This window comes from Lithobates pipiens, unplaced genomic scaffold, assembly GCF_037356315.1.
Source record: "Lithobates pipiens isolate NorthernLeopardFrog02 unplaced genomic scaffold, aLitPip1_a1.2 Scaffold_8, whole genome shotgun sequence".
Lineage (NCBI taxonomy): Eukaryota > Metazoa > Chordata > Amphibia > Anura > Ranidae > Lithobates > Lithobates pipiens.
In genome coordinates, this window is record NW_027507903.1 from 462,791,533 (window position 1) to 462,803,546 (window position 12,014).

The 12,014-nt window shown below is 47.1% G+C and overlaps 1 protein-coding gene across 3 annotated transcripts in view; it reads left to right on the top strand.

Moving 5' to 3' along the window:
* FERRY3 (FERRY endosomal RAB5 effector complex subunit 3) overlaps positions 1-12,014 on the top strand; it is a 119,438-nt gene that overhangs the window by 40,350 nt on the left and 67,074 nt on the right. The window lies entirely within an intron of this gene.

The window sequence follows — 12,014 nt, forward strand, 5'->3', positions numbered from 1 at the left end:
GGCATTCTGACAGAGGGAGGTTTCCCCACCGTTCGAAGACATTGATCACTGCTGTTGACTATAGCCGCTGGCAGCGATTACACAAAAAAAAAGTCCAACGGGCTGGTTGTACTGCAGTTGATCGATTTATTGACTTATTCAATACAACCAGCCTGCCCATAGATGGATCAAAATTTGGCCAGTTCCAGCTGAACTGGCCAAATTTCAATGCACCTGTGGCCTGCCTTTAGGCTAGGTCACAACACACAATGCATTATTTTGCACAAAACACATGCACTGGTGTGCAGTGAGAACTGAAAGTTGCATTGTTATATTTCATTGCATTGTTTTTCTTTCTATGTAATTTTATGTGTTGCATTGTGCAAAAATGCAATGCTGTGTGTGTCTTTGTGTTTTTTTTTGCACGCCAAGGCAATAAGTTTGTGTTAACTGAAGCCATATTAAATAAGCAACATGACTTTGTTCTTGTGTTGGGACTGCATTAGGTAACACTGCCCAGCGCTGCTTAACGTGGCTGGTGTGAACCATCCCTATCAGCGAAGTGTATCATACATGTGAAACGTGTATCATGCTCCTCGATCAATCAAACTTTGTATGGTAAAAGGTACACTATCCTATGCGTAGTAATTGTAGATTATATTCGTACGTGGATATGAAGAAATGGCATTCCATAGAATATGGACAAGTGTAGTTGTGTAAACATTGTTGCAGAATGGATAGTTTGGTAGGTCACAGTCCCAATTTCAAGTATTGCTTGGAGGTTCTGCTCTTTTAGAGAGTGATAATAATGGCAGACAAAGCCAATTATTATTGAACAGGGAGATTTTCCACATGTATGGCTGTCTCTGTTGAGTTAAAACCTCAGCAGATCACATGGCTTTGCCATAGTTTTGAAGTAGAGGCTTATCACCCATGCTTGACCGCCAAAATAAGCATTTGCCCCATAGTTGCTTTCACCTTGTTCAGAAAACAGGTGATCTTATATGTCTTCATATAAGTCTTGATTGACATCAGTGGCAGCCCGTGCTTTGTGGGCTCACAGGCGCTGCCCCCCCCCATCCCTGCCGCCACCCCTCTATCCATGCGCCCAGCCCCTTTTAGGATGCCGGACTCATGGACTCCTATGACGGGGGCAGAAGGGGGTTTTTTGTGTTTTTTGAGGCCGCTTATTGGTAGCTCCCAAGATCTCTATTAATCTAATAAACTAAGAAACAAATGTAGCACTGACCCCCGAAGGGATTCCCGTGGTAGATGGCCCAAAGAATGTGGAAACTGACACTGAATCTTCTTTGGGTTATTTATTTGTAACAGAAACAGAGTCTTTCAATAAAGGGTAGAGGGTTGGGAGTAAGTTCAGGTACTTAGGTTGCAAAAATAAAGGTCCTTATAGTAAATTCAGAGACCGTTTCACAACTAGATTTTACAATCCCCGGATAGACCTCCTCTCACTAGGCCTAGCAGCCAATAGGGTGTTTGACAAAGTCTCTGCCACAGATTTGTGATGTACAATTGAGCATTACTGAAGGCCGTAGATAAATTTAAAGAGCTATCATATGGTACCAGGTTCTCTCAGCCGATCCAGCGATACCGTATGAGTGTGGATCCAGGTTGCTTCCTTCAATTAAGCCTCCAGGCTCCTTCAGAGAAGCCAGCCTTGTGCACGGCCTTCTCCTGAAGAGTCTTCCCCTGGGGTTCTTCAGTTGCTGGGCCTCTCCCTTCAGATGAGATGGCACCGGACCACCCTTGGATCAATAGGCCCTGAAATCCACTCGGGCCTGTCCCTGCAGTTGCGTTCCCCCGGGCCAGCCGGCCCCGAGACTCGGAATGCATGGTTCTGCACCCCAGGCCAGGAGGGCCATGGGGCCTGGGTCAGGAGGACCAACAGAACCGAACAGACAGAAAATCAAATATGGAACCCCGAACCACGTGGCGTCGGTACCTTAAATACCACCCCCCACAATGCACAGCAGGAGAACACTCCCACTGGGTTGGGTCCAAGAGAACAGTGGCATTCAATACACCCAGCTAAACTGCGTTTCTACTCTTACTCATGTGTGGGGTAATGTCCTAATTTCTTTCAACTGCTAGCAACAGACACACTCCCATAAATTGTGTTGGAATAAAAATAAATAAAATAAACTTGTGCCGTGCTGAGTATAACTAATATTAACAAATATGCCAATGCGTAAAGTGCACATGGCAGTGATATAAAGTGACAATAAATATACTATAATGTGTTACCGCTATATATAAGTGTCACTATTGGAAATCTTAAACAACCAATATGTTACCAAAGTGAAAGTGCTAAATCAAACAGGTACCTACCTACCTATACATACATGATTGAATATATTCTTAATATTTCAAACATTAATTCACTTCAATCTGATATAATGTCCTGTGCTCAAAGACAAAAAACACAATCTACAGTGCAAGTGCTAATTTTGACAATACCTATATAATTATACATAAATATAAACCATAGATGAATGAGTGAATAAAACTGGTACAGATATCATATATGATAATATAGTCCAAAATAATTTGATATAGTGGCAGTTCAAATGAATTTAATATATAGGCTTCAAAAAAAAGGGTGGGCTTGGGGCACAGAGAATGCACCCCGATCCCACCCAATTGTGTGACCATAGCAAATACATTTTCACTATTTTCAAGCTACAGTGCCTCCCTGCCAGTCAGGAGGCAGGTCAGTGAGACCTGTTTCCTGATTGGCCAAAGCGCCGGAAGATCTCATTGGATGCCCAGTGCTTTGGCAAAAGAGGAGACACAGAGCGTAGGAAGCTGGAGGAGCGGACTCCTCCGCTGCTGCCTGCACAGGAGGAGAGCCACAGCCCGGTAAGTGTTATACCCGCACAGGAGGAGAGCCACAGCCCGGTAAGTGTTATACCTCCCTCATGGTGCTGGGTGTGTGCTTTCAGTGTCAGGAGCCGCAAGCCCGTGGGGTGGGGTGGGGTGCTATCAGGGCTGAGAGCCCTGCGCCAGGGGTGTTGTCAGAGCCACACCAGCCATGGAGGGGGTTGTGCTGTCTGAGCTGCCAGCCATCGGGGGGGTGGGCATTCCTGTCAGAGCCACGAGGGGGGTGGGGGGGAAGGGGTGCGAGTGCTGTATACCAAATGCTGACCTATGTATGTATATACCCTATTCCCCCCCCCATACTTAAACTTCACCAGCTGCCACTGATTGACATCGTACACTTGACATCTACTGCTGTAAGTGACCAGAAACGCTCAGATGATGTCTCCTCTGTGGGGCATTGAGAGACTGAGCCCCTTAGGGGAGCAGGCAGATGTTAATCTGGTCATAGATAGATCAAAATTTGGCTGGTTCAGCAGTGACTAGCTGAATCGCTAACTGTGTTTGGCCATCCCTATACAACAGAAATCAATCGTTAGATCAATGTCTGTCAAATGGACACACTGAAAAACTTTTGTTGATTAGCAACTGCAGCAAGTCGGCTGCAGCTGCTGATCAGTGTATTCTGACAGTGGAGATTTCCACTGTGGAATCCATGGACCCATGTATGGCCAGCTTTGATTATGTAGGAAAATGATTAACTGTTATCTGTTGTCTTCCACAAGCAATGAATGAGGTAAAGACCTCCATGTAAATGTTACAGTGGTTCTGCAGATGGAAGTTTATTTTATTTTTCTCTTCCAGCTAAAGCCATGGAGCTTTTGGGGGAACTTCACTCCAGTTTAACATTTTTTAAAGTCAGCAGCTACAAGTGCTTTTGTTGCTGACTCTTAGACCCCATTCACACATGAGCGTTTTGTAGCTTGAAGCCTGAAGCTACAAAACGCTAGAGGGGAAAAATTATATTATTCTCAATGGAGATGGTTCACATCTCCACTACATGTCGCCTGAAGCTGAACGCCTGAAGCTCAAACAAGTTCTGGACCCTTTTTTGTCGCTCAAATTGAGCAGATTTGGGCGTTTTTCTTCTTTTAACGTTGGTGACCTTTTGCCCTGCACCAAATCGTGGCAAATCTCTGTAAAAAACGCTGTAAAAAATGCCGCGAATTGTGGTAAAAAACGCCACAAAAAACGCTTGAAAACGCTGCGCTCAGGTGTGAATGCAGCCTAAAGAAATAAACACCAGCATGTAGATTCAAGTGTTTGTTTTTTTTCATCTGACTTCTGCTCTCTGGCACTTCCATCTGGGGCCGGCTGTGATGTCCTGATATCGCACTCACAGCTGGCTCCCTACTGTGCATGTGCGTGGTATGGCATTGTGGTGGGACTGGTCCTGCTGCTTTTTGGGTTGTGTGACGTGACCTAGAAGGCTACAGGCAAAAAGGATAAGGGGTGATCCCAAACATACGTCATTATAGCCTAGATGAGAATTGGGGAAGTGGGAGCAGGTACTGAAGGGGGGGGGTAACACTCTCCCCAAAATGGGGGGGGGGGGGGGGGGTGGGCAGTACTTTTCACTTTTTGGTAAAAATTGAGCAGGGGCTGAGTGTAGTGTAAATTGGTCCGCCAGCATCATTAAACCAAAATTATGCACAGAATGCAATACGACCCCTCATGGACTTTGAAGGCAGAACCACATATAATATAAGAAAAACTATTTTTTATTTAGAAACATGAAATGTAAAAAGGACACACTGGGATTCTTGGTCCAATTCTTGCCAGGAACAGGGTATGCATAGAGTTTTTATGTTTACCCTGTGTTTGTTCCACCGATTTCCTCCCACAACCCAGTTGTATGTTAATGAGTTAGGCTGGCCATACATTATGCAATTTTCTTATTCAATTTCCTTTAGATTTACCTTCAAATGTAGTGCAAGCACCTGTCTGCATACAAATTGCAAACATAAGTGTTTAGGTTTGACCTCCTATTAGGGATGAGCCGAACACCACCCGGTTCGGTTCGCACCAGAACTTTCGAATGGACCCCAAATTCGTACGAACGTTAGAACCCCATTGAAGTCTATGGGACTCGAACGTTCGAAATTAAAAGTGCTAATTTTAACGGCTAATATGCAAGATACTGTCCTAAAAAGGGTTTGGGGACCTGGCTCCTGCCCCAGGGGACATGGGTCAATGCAAAAAAAAGTTTTAAAAACGGCCGTTTTGGCGGGAGCACTGATTTTAATGACGATTAAAGTGGGAAAAAAAGTGAAATATTCCTTTAAATATGGTGCCTGGGGGGTGTCTGTAGTATGCCTGTGAAGTGCCACGTGTTTCCCGTGTTTAGAACAGTCCCTGCACAAAATGACATTTAACGGAAATAACGTCATTTAAAGCTGCTTGCGGTTTTAATGTTATATCTGGTTCCTGCAATATGGTTGAAAATCATTGAGAAAAATGGCATGGGTAGCCCTCCCTGCCCATTACCAGCCCCTTTGGGTCTTGTACGCATATTAAGGGGAACCCTGTACCCATATTAAAAAAAGGAAATGCGTGTGGCCCCCAGGCCCTATATACTCAGAACAGCAGTATACAGGCGGTGCAAACAAGACAGGGACTGTGTAGGTTTGTTGTGTTAAGTTCAATCTGTTTGTAATTTTCAACTGGTACATTTTTAAAGTGTAGCTCCAGTCAAAAAAAATATTTTTAAGCTTTTTGGAAAACATAGGGAAGGGTTATCACCCCTGTATAATTTGTTTTGTCGTCCATCTTTTTTCATCTCACTTGCTGTTGTCTCCTTCCGTTTGCAAATAGGAGATGTTTGTAAGTTGGATGTTTGAAAGTAGGGGCCTGCCCTATATGCTCTGCAGAAATGGCGGAACAAGGTGTTGGTTTTGCCACAACATTGTAAGCCCTCAAAGTGACTCTTGGTGGGCGCTGGAGCGCCCTGCTGTGAACGATTATATCAAGAATTGTAATTGCATGCCATTGTTGAACAGTGGTAGAAAAATTGACCTTTGGTGGTTGTGGTGCTGGTGCCACAACACTATAAGTCCTCACAGTTACTCTGGGTGGGCACAGGAACGGGCCCTCCTGTGAAATATTATATCAAGAATTGTAATTGCATGTCCCTGTTAAACAGGGGCAGAAAAATTGGGCCTTAGGCACTGGTGCTGGTGCCACGACACTGCAACCTCTCCCATATACTCTTGTTTTATTGCAGGAATTAGCCCTGCTGCAAAGCATTGCATCAAAAATTGTACTTAAATTTAACAGGGGCAGAAAAATTGGGCTGATGGCATCACCCAGAACCAGAAATGTTCTTCCAACATATCATCGGAGGAGGAAGAGGATAGACAATCAACATAACAGGACAGTCACTCAGCATCAGCATAGGCAGTCTTGAAGGGATGTGATATTTCAAAAAAAATTATTTGGTTACGTCAGCTTCAGGTGCTTGGTAGCTGTGGGTGATCCAAGACTGATTCATCTTGATGAAGGTCAGTCGATCAACTGATTCGGTAGACGGCCGCTCCCTGTGATCGGTAACAAAGCCACCAGCAGCACTGAAGGTGCGTTCCGAAAGAACGCTGGATGCAGGACAGGCCAGTAGCTCAATTGCATACTGTGCAAGCTCTGGCCAGTGATCCATCCTCAAGACCCAGTAAGCCAGAGGATTTTCGGTGGGAAAGGTGTCCAAGTCTGACCTTGCCCCTAGGTATTCCTGCACCATGTAAATCAGATGCTGGCGATGGTTGCTGGAACCGATCATACCTTGGGGCTGTGGACTAAAAAATTGTTTGAAAGCATCAGTCAGACGGCCACCTTCTCCACCGCTCCTTCTGACCGATGCCTCAGCAACATGTTGTCCAGGACCAGGAGTTTGTAACCTCCCAGTCTCTGGGAACGCATTGCACAGACCTTTCTGCAAGGCCTCCCGGAGATGTCTCATCCTCTGCTCCCTCTGCGATGGCAAGATAAGGTCGGCAACCTTACCCTTGTACCGTGGATCAAGGAGAGTGGCCAGCCAGTAATGGTCCCTCTCCTTGATCCGAAGAATACGAGGATCCTTCCGCAGGCTTTGCAGGATCAGGGAGGCCATGCAGCGTAGGTTAGCTGAGGCATTCGGTCCGGAGTCCTCTGGGTCACTAAGGACAACATGATCCGCAGCTATCTCCTCCCAGCCACGTACAAGTCCACGTGTTTCTTGGGACTGTAAATCATCCCTACAAAACTGCTGATGCTGATGCTGAGTGCCAGCCTCCACCTCCATGCTGACACAATCATCCTCCTCCTCCTCCTCTTCCTCCTCCTCATCCTCTTCCTGTGTGATGGGTGGCACAGCAGGAACACTGTCTGGATAAAGGGGGCCTTGAGAGGCAAGGAAGTCCTCCTCTTCCTGCCTCTGTTCTGCCTTAAGTGCCCTGTCCATTATTCCACGCAGCGTATGCTCCAAGAGGTACAGTGTCACCGATGCATGCACTGTCACTGCTCACCATCCTTGTGGCCTCCTCAAACGGTGACAGGACAGTGCATGCATCCCTGATCATGCCCCACTGGCGTGGTGAGAAAAAACCGAGCTCCCCTGACCCTGTCCTGGTGCCGTAGTCGCACAGGTACTCATTGATGGCCCTCTGCTGCGTGCCGCTGCAGCATGGCCAACGTTGAGTTCCACCTGGTGGGCATGTCACATATAAGGCGGTTCTTGGGCAGGTTCAACTCCTTTTGGAGCTCAGCCAGCCGAGCACAGGCATTAAATGATCGGCGGAAATGTACACAGACTTTCCTGGCCTGCTTCAGGACATCCTGTAAGCCGGGGTACCTGCCCAAGAACCGCTGCACCACCAGGTTAAGGACGTGAGCTACACAGGGCACATGGGTCAGTTGTCCCTGTCGGAGGGCGGAGAGGAGGTTGGTGCCATTGTCGCAAACCACCATTCCTGGCTTAAGCTGGCGTGGCGTCAACCACCTCTCGGCCTGCCCCTGCAGAGCTGACAAAACATCCGCCCCAGTGTGACTCCTGTCCCCCAAACAAACCAGCGCAAGCACGGCATGGCATCGTTTTGCCTGCGTACTTGCGTAGCCCCTGGAACGCCTACGGAGCACCGCTGGTTCTGAGGACAGAGCACTGGAAGAGGCCATGGAGGAAGAAGAAGAGGAGGGGGTGGAGGAGAGAGGTGTGTCACAACCAATAGTAGCATTTTGGAGGCGTGGTGGCGGAACAACCTCCAACACTACTGCACCTTGTCCTGCATCCTTCCCAGCTGCCAGAAGAGTGACCCAATGGGCTGTGAAAGACAGGTAACGTGCTGGACCATGAGTCAGCGGTAATATGCACCTTACCGCTGACCGCCCTGTCCAGCGAGGCAAGGACATTGCCTTCCACATGCCGGTAGAGAGCCGGAATCGCCTTCCGTGAGAAAAAGTGGCGTTTGGGGACCTGCCACTGAGGAACCGCACATTGTACAAACTCACGGAAGGGGGCCGAGTCTACCAACTGAAAAGGCAGCAGTTGAAGTGCTAGCAATTTAGCCAAGCTAGCATTCAACCGCTGGGCATGTGGATGGCTGGGAGTGAACTTCTTTCACCGGTCCAGCAGCTGGGGCAGGGACATTTGCCTGCTATAATCGGACGTGGGTGTACTGCTAGCAGAGTGCCCGGAAACACTTGGCTTTGACCCACCTAATTCTACACCTTCATTCCTCTCAGAGCAGGTTTCAGAGAGGACTGAAGGTCTAGTGGGGTTGGAGATGCCAGCTGATAAGGAGCAAGGAGAGGGCCGCTTTGTTCTTTGGTGTGGGTCTTTGAGGTACGCTTGCCAACGAGCTGCATGGCAGGTCAACATATGTCTGGTCAAGCATGTGGTGCCCAAGCGGCTGATGTTTTGGCCACGCGAGATACGCTTGAGACATATGTTGCAAATAGCAGAGGTGCGATCTGATGCACTCGTCTCAAAAAAGGCCCACACCAAAGAACTTTTAGAATAACGTGCAGAGGCAGCGCCCCCTGCACAGGCGGAGCTCTGCGGTGTGATTCAGTCGGTGTGCTGCCCCTAAGCTGGCCCCCGGAGGGCATCCTGCCTCGTTGGACATGTGCCTCCTCCTCCTCCTCCTCCTCCCCCTCTCTCCTACCAGGCACCCACATGGAGTCAGTGCCCTCCTCATCCCCTCCCTCTTCCTCGCTGTAGCAAACCTGGCAGTATGCTGCAGCTTGTGGAACATGACTGCCAGATTGCTGTCCTTCTTGAGCATCCCCTCTCTCTGCATTCACGCTACTGCCTTCCTCTAGCTGAGTGTCATTATCAGAGGCTACAAAACACTGGGCATCCTCCTGGAGCATGTACCCAACACTGTGCTCAAAGAGTTCAGGAGACTCCTCAGGAGGACGTGGTGGGTCTAGGGAAGGAGTCACTGATGATGACATTGAGAGGAGGGAAGACGATGCATTGGCAGCTGCTTTGCTAGTACCCTGAGACTGGGTGAAAGAGGATGAGTAGGATGAAGAGGGCTTGGTCATCCACTCTACCAAGTCGTTGGCATGTTGCGGCTCAACATGTCCAGCTGCCGAAAAGGACAAGCGTGTCCCATGGCCACGTGCTGATGACAATGCACCGCGTCCACGACCATCACTGTTGTCTCTAGACACAGAGCCTGCTTGCCCTCTTTTATCGGCTCGTGTCTGTCTGCCTCTCCTTGCTGGCCTTCCAGACATGGTAATGGCCTGAAGGGAGTTGGGTAAAAAAGCAGTTGGGTAGTGTATATTGTGCTAGATTCACACAACACCCACTAACTCCTGCAGATGCCTTTATTATAGAACACCAGAGATAAAGGGGTATATACAGATCTATACTGTGCTGTGCTGGAGGCACACACAACTTCCAATAACTCCTGCAGATGGCAAGTGGGCTCAAATAGAGAAGAGCTATGTAGGTGGATATAGCGGTATGTACTGGGTACAGAGCACGCAGACAGCACGCACAAGCTCCTAACACTACTGACTGCAAGCTCTATTATAAAAGATAGATCACTAGCTATATAGGTGAGGTGAATATAGTGGTGTATAGTGCGGTCAGGGCACGCAGACAACAACCACTACACAACAGCAAGATCGAAAATCGGCCGAAAACGATCGGTGTGTACTGTGTTGAAGGTACACAGAACACCCACTGTTTCAGATGCCAACACACTACACAAGGCCGCCGCGCTGGCGGCCTTATATAGTGTGGGGCGTGCACTACACAGCCTGAGCTATAAATTGGCCACAGGCATCCTGCCTGTGGCCAATCATGGCTCTCCTTGCTGCTGGCGCTGCGATTGGCAAAGCATGCGGGGTCACAATGCATGCTTGGCCAATCATGAGTCAGCAATGCACTGCGCCATCCCAGTGCATTGTGGGCCGTGAGCCACACGAATTTGGCGCGAACGGACCAAAACGTGTGTTTTTTTTATGCAGCTGTGTTTTTAATGCAGTCCCCTGATATAAAAAATATTCCCTCCACTGTTTCATACTGTACGGCGTTCAGCATGAAGTATTATGTACTGAGAGGTTTACTCTCCACAAATTTAGTTGCCTAAAGACTACATTCTCATTTTGGAACGCCTAAAAATTAAGTTCAATAATTGATTGGACTTTGATATTAGCAGAATAGCAGTGTTTTCTAAATGTCATTTGTATTTGATGTCTGGGGTTGAGCTTTTACGTCACCTTGTTATGTGAATTTAATTATGTGTAGATACTAACTCCATTTCCAGAGGTTCCTAAAAAGAAGTTCCTAAAATGTTTCAGCAAATGCCTTCACATTGTTTCTTGTGCCCTCAACAGGCCGTTCATTTTTGCTGCACAGTCCTCGTAGGCCCAGCAAAAGCCCCACCATGTCTTCCAGATGTCCAACAATTCAGTGAATATGCTGTTTTTGATTGCTGTACCCTGGTATTGGACTGTGGGGCAGGCCGGGGCATGTGGCCGAGCCTTAAATCTGAGCTGAAGTTGAGGCTGATGCCCAGATCGATGGAGCGCCATGTACGAACCATAAACAAAACTGTTCTCAGGGCCTGCTTGCACTGCTCTTTTGTATTATAGCGCGTTTCCACATGTTCACTTTAAGCAGCATTAGTTCCCAAAGCCATCTACTATATGTTTCTTTAAGGCACAAGTGTTGTAAACAGCCTAACCCTGTGACGTGAATATATATCAGCACATAACAAAATGAACACACATCTATATTTATCTGTGTCTCTATTTGGCGTGTCATCTGCTCTCTGCTGCTCTATAAATTGAAGTGCTGCTGGGGCACTCCTAAATACAGCCAGCAGCTTTTACTAAGTACTATGAAAAAAAAAAATGGTCGGCATGACAATTCCAGTCATTTGGCAACACTTCCCAGATCCAAACTAAAAGGAACTCACTGGACCTGGATAATCCTTTTTGCTTTGCAGTGTGTTCCAGTCCAGCCTTAAATGCAAAGGGATTTGTTACATTAAATCTGTTTTTCAAAGCCGTCATCATTTATTACACAGTTCACGGTTTGCAATGATTCCCTTTAGGAGTTAGACGGCATGCGCCCAATCCAGCCTCTTACAGTCAGATTGGGGATCATTGATATTTTTGTAGGCATCTTCACTATTCTGGCCAACACTCCTTGGCCCACCCTGCTTAGGGGGAGAGTTGACGGTGCGTGCATTTCCAGCCAGTATCTAATATTTCAAGGCAGATTTAGTTTATTTTATTTAAAGGGATTTTCCTGTTTTACCTGTAGATTTATCTAAACCCTTCCTGGAACTTTCTGATATTAAAGCGGACCTGAACTCAAAGATGATTTGCTATCTTATGGGGAACATAGAATTGCTAGAGCTCCTACTGCTTCTAGAAATGTTAATTGTGCCTACCCTAAAAAATGTACATTTTGTCTTTTGATTTTGTTTTAATTTTTCCCGCACAGCAGCATGATGGCGAGAGAATTTATTACGCGGTTTGCACAATAATTTGTTTTGAGTTAGGGGTCACTTTTATAGTGGGGTGTAGGGTTCTAATATTTGTGTATTGATTTCCTACTGGAAACCAGCAGAACATGTCCTAGTGTTCTGCAGCCTCATAGCTTTATAGCTGCAGTGCGAGATCTAAGGCACTGCTGTCTGAGCGAT